The sequence below is a fragment of the Pan paniscus genome, chromosome 6 (genome assembly GCF_029289425.2).
Source record: "Pan paniscus chromosome 6, NHGRI_mPanPan1-v2.0_pri, whole genome shotgun sequence".
Classification (NCBI taxonomy): domain Eukaryota; kingdom Metazoa; phylum Chordata; class Mammalia; order Primates; family Hominidae; genus Pan; species Pan paniscus.
The window spans coordinates 175,214,913-175,220,351 of NC_073255.2; the positions used below are offsets into that span (position 1 = coordinate 175,214,913).

The 5,439-nt window shown below is 41.0% G+C and overlaps 1 pseudogene; it reads right to left on the minus strand.

Moving 5' to 3' along the window:
- Window positions 1–2,571: 2,571 nt before the first annotated feature.
- Window positions 2,572–4,898, minus strand: LOC129398272 (prothymosin alpha-like; annotated as a pseudogene).
- Between the last annotated feature and the right edge of the window lie 541 nt (window positions 4,899–5,439).

Consider the following 5,439-nt stretch of genomic DNA (forward strand, 5'->3'; position numbering starts at 1 on the left):
ATTGAACATGGCCATCAGGGTAGGCTATACTGGGCTGAAGCAATGCAGAATATGCCACGTGCCACTCTGGCTTAAGGATTGTTTTGTGCTAAAGGCAATTGAGAATCAACAAATTCAGGAAGAGTTTTGTTCTCACCATCTGCCTAAAAGCAGGCCGTAAATTTTTCTTTAATGAAAGTGTCACAGACATACACACACACGCATACACACACACACATTCCCCCTAATCTCTCAACCAGACCAGGGAGAGAAGAGCCACTCATCCTCAAGACGGGGAGTTGACGCCAAGATGAGTTTGCATAAACAGGTCTTACTCAAGCAGCCCTTATCTTCCATTAGTTCCCCCAGATGTTTCCTAGCCTTTTCCCCACAAATGATCATCCTTTAAGTCCAAACCCTCTTTCCATTGTTAAAAGGGTATATGAATCCCTGAGTCTAATCTCTTCTTTGAGTTTCACTTCTTTCCTCTGAACTCGTGTACACATAAATACTAATGCGGATTGGGTACTTTCTCCTGTTAATCTGTCTTTTGTCAGTTTAACTCACATACCTCCAGTTACAGAAATTAAGAAGACAGAGGCAAAGCTTTTTTCTCCCTGACATTTCTTGATTTTTAAAAATTATTAAATAATCTTCTTTACATAAAAATATTTTAAGAACTAAAAATTTATTAATATTGTTTTTATTGCTTTTATTTGTCAAGTATTGTGTAAAATTTATTAGGTTTTTATGTATTCCTTTTCTCCCTCAACTAGAATCCAAGCTTGAGGGAAAGACTATGTCCTAATGTAATGAGTATTCAAATTCCCCTAAAATAGACCTTTTGAGGGAAGGGGAAAAATAAAATAAAATAAAATAGTCCTTTACATAGTGAAGGTAATCAGTAAGCAGTTATTAGATCTGTCTGTTATAAAACATTTTTTAGCAACAAAAAAGCATGCATTGTTGGTTGCTTTACATAAATGTCTCCAGCAACTACTTTGTGCTTAGCTACTAATCCACATATTTATAGCTCATTTTATTCTATGCCATATCGCCATGTTTACAAATCATCCTTTGGTTTTTATAGCCTATTTTATAGTTGCCTTTAAAATTTTGGTCTTTTGTAAAAGTCATCCTATATTCTAAAAACAAAAATCACTTACGTTTGAGTAACAAATGTGTTTTAATTTATGAAAAGTCTTTCTTGCATCTTATATTTCCATATCATATTTACTCAAGCTTGCATTTGAGTAGATTCTTATGATTTCTTTCTTTAGCAGAATTTTGCAGCTATTAAAATTAAAAAGCAAACTTTCAGTTTGAAATTAAACATTGATCTTACGGAATGTATTTAATAGTAATCAAATATCTGTAAGCAAATGTTCCTCATAATTAAAGTATGCCGTTCTAAATCTTATCTGTTCTTGGGCAATCTCACCACATATGAAAAAGATTACCTTTCATTCTGTCTTCACACTCCTTGATAATTGGATGAGTCAAAGGGTACATACATGTGAAGCAGTCCTACATTCTCTATCACTAGACTGAGTTGAAAGACTCTTTCGTGTTTCATGTAAATATCAGAACCAAATAAGATGGAATTTTTTAATCACCTCCTTGGTCGTTTCTTTCCTTACTTTCCTTCCTTTCCCCACCCCCACCAGTCTATCCCCAGTCATCTCTTCTTTCAAACTATCTCCAAATTAAGAGTCAATCATATAACGTTCCTGCATACAAGGTTTTAATGATTCATCCATTGCCTGAATAAAGCCTAATGTCAATACTAAAAGGAGACACATGGTGAAGAATATTGACTATTGTCTGGCTTGTCAAGGTGACATTTGCCTTGTTGAAGTCATCATTTTTGTGGTAGGTCTTCATTTGAATTATGTTTGTCAATTTGCTAAGAGCACAGGTTCTCACTAAAGTAACGGAAGACTGACATGTAAACAACAATATTGCTATGGTCTGAATATTTGTGTCTCCCAAAATTCATGTGTTGAAACCTAACCCTCGAGGTGATGTTATTAAGAGGAAGGGCCTTTTAGGAGTAATTAAGTCAGGAGGGCAGAGCCCTCATGGATGGAATTAATGCTGTTATATAAAAAAGGCCTCAGGAAGCTCAGTCCCTTCTACCATGTAAGGATGCAGCATAAAGATACCATCCATGAGAAAGCTGGCCTTCTTCACACACAGAGCCTGCCACTGCCTTGATCTCAGACTTCCCAGGCTCTGGAACTGTGAGTAATAAATTTTATTGTTTATAAGCTACCGAGTTTTAAGGTATTTTGTTATACCAGCCTGAACAGACTAAGACAAACACCAATGTATTTAAGTACAATAAGAAATTTGGCCAGGCGTGGTGGGTCATGCCTGAAATACCAACACTTTGGGAGGCCAAGGTGGGAGTACCGCTTGAGCCCAGTTCAAGGAGGTCAGCCTGGGTAACATGGCAAGACTCTCTCAAAGGGGAGGGGAGGGGAGGGGAAGGGGAGGGGGAGGGAGGGGGAGGGGAGGGGAGGGGAGGGGGAGAGAGGGGGAGGGGAGGGGAAAAGAAAAGAAGGCAAGAATTTTTGTTGTTGTTAGAGCAACTCCACAAAATAAAATTCCTGTTACTTGTTGGACAACATTGTTTTATACGTACATCAAACAGGCCAAAAAAATAATAAACAGCAACTTCATAGACAAAAAAGGGAAAAAAAAGAAACCTTTTATCTTTGGCCTTTTTAACCATCTCATACAAACCAACTACTTGTGGTACAGCTAAGTACATACACAAAAAAGTTACTGGAATGCTCGTGTTAGATATGAGTTCTAAATTTCTTTTCAAATAATTACTATGTCAGTATGTTCAATTCTTTGCCTTCTACTTTTAAACTTAACTTCCTCGTAAAGCAACCTTTTTCGATTACCTACTCCATCCTAACTCATTCCAATTACCTACTCCACCCTGACTCATTCTGATCACCTGCTCCACCCTACATTCCAATCACCTGCTCCACCCTAACTCATCCCAATTACCTGATCTGCCCTGACTCCCGCCAAAGCACTCACCCTGTCATTCTCTTTAAATTAGCCAATCGGAATTAGTTTAGCCTGTGCGGTCCAACCCTAGCCAATAGGGGAACGACACAGCAGCAGGGGCCGCGTGCGTCAGGGATAAGAAGCCCTTCCCCTCCCTTGTCCAAGTGTGAGCTCGCCATTGCTCCGTCTGTAAGGGCCCACCCTTCTATATAGAAGTAACTTGCCTTGCTGAGAATTAAAAAGAAAATTTTATATTTGAGTGCTATTCCTTTTGCGGCACAGAAACTTTATGTATAACACTTGGAATAAGATTGTTTTTCTGTTGTCGTTTTTGCTTTTTTTTACAAGTTTTTTTTTTTCTCCTTTGAGATTATAATGAACATAGTCACACCACAAGTAAAGTCAGAAGTAGGACAGAGAACGCTCTGAAGGCTGGTTTGGTCATCCAAGATCATTAAAAATGGCTGACCCTAACAATATGTACAAAAATATAAAATGTAAATAAAAAATACAAATTTCCTTTTTAAAGTACATTTAAGAAAAAAAGCAGGGCCTTGGAAGTTTTGGTTCTTTTTCGTCCCCTGTTGCAAATTCTCATGGTTTGGGTTGGGTGGTGGAGAGCGTGTGTCACCCGTGGGTGGCACTGCCCGCGGTGGGCGGTGGGCAGTGGGTGGTGGGGGCGAGGGGCCTCTCTACTCAAAGGTGACCATGTTTAGATTCTGAGACGGGAAGTGGAGGGTGAATAGGTCACAGCGGTCTTTTTTTTTTTTTTTTTTTTTTTTTTAGTTTAACTTTTCCTTTTTTGCTGTCTAGTCATCCTCGTGGGTCTTCTGCTTCTTGGTATCGACATCGTCATCCGCATCATCTTCAGCTGCCCGCTTGCCTGTAGCCAACTCAGCTTCCTCGTCTTCACCTCCATCCTCTTCTTCACCGTCACCTTCTTCTTCCTCCTCCTCTTCCTCCCCACCTTCTTCCTCTTGTTCATCTACCTCATTGTCAGCCTCCGGTCCCCGTTTTCCTCATGAGCATTCCCGTTAGCAGGGGCTTCTCTTCCATTTTCCGCCTCTTCCACAACTTCCTTCTTCTCCCGTAAGTCCTTGGTGGTGATTTCGGAGCTGGTGTCTACGGCTGCCTCTGACATAGGGGGGCACGCGGATGATCCAATGCAGGGGATTAAAAAGAAGCGAGAGTTCAGGGACTCTGCACGATAAAGCTGCCCAGCCGGACAAGGAACAGTGCAAAGATGGCTTTTTAGAGCAGCCAGTGGGGAAAGGAAGGAACTTAACTGGCAAAAGAACTAGCTATTGTGACCACCTCAATTCTGAATTCTTTTTTTTTTTTTTTTGATACATAGTCTCACTCTGTCACCCAGGCTGGAGTGCAGTGGCAGGATCTCAGCTCACTGCAACCTCCATCTCCTGGGTTCAAGTGATTCTCCTGCCTCAACCTCCCAAGTAGCTGGGATTACAGGTGCCCACCACCACTCCCAGATAATTTTTGTATTTTTAGCAAAGATGGGGTTTCTCCATGTTGGCCAGGCTGGTCTCAAACTCCTGACCTCAGGTGATCTGCCCGCCTTGGCCTCCCAAAGTGCTGGGATTACAGGGGTGAGCCACAGCGCCCAGTCCAATTCTGAATCCTTAGAAATGTGTGAAAAGCTAGATTATAACTGAAATTATGTGTGCTTAGAATCAGGGCAAGAAGCAATGTGTTTTAAGTGCATGATGGCATTAGGCTTGATATTTCAGCAACAGATTTATACTGTATGTTGAGTCTTTAAACAGAGTATCCAAAATATTCTTTTTTTAAAAAAAAAGTTTATTTGAGACAGGATTTAACTTTGTCACCCAAGTAGAAGTGCAGTGGCACAATCACAGCTCACTGTAGCCTCCACCTCCCAGGCTCAAGCAATCCTCCCACTTCAGCCTCCCAGGGTGCTGGAACTACAGTCACACACCACTATGCCCAGCTAATTTTTGTATTTTTTATAGAGATGAGGTTTTGCCATGTTGCCCAGGCTGGTCTCAAACACCTGAGCTCAAGCAATTCTCCTGCCTTGGCCTCCCGAAGTGCTGGGATTTCAGGTGTGAGCCACCCAGCCCAGCCTTTGTTTAAAAATTGTTAAGAATTTTGACATTGACAGAAGAACATCAAAACAAGTGCAGGGCCCTTCTGAGCTCATGGCCCTGTGTGACTGGCCACACATTCATAAAGCCAGCCTAAATATAAAACAATCCTGTAGTGCAAACTACCACCCACCATCTAAACCCAGCTTGCCCTCTGTTTCTCTAAATAAAGTTTTATTGGAGTGCAGCCATGCTCATTGGTTTCATACATGGCTGTTTTGGTTCTACAAGAGGAGAGTTTTCCATACATGCAACAGAGATTGTAAGGCCCACAAAGGCTAAAATATTTACTATCTGGCCATTTATA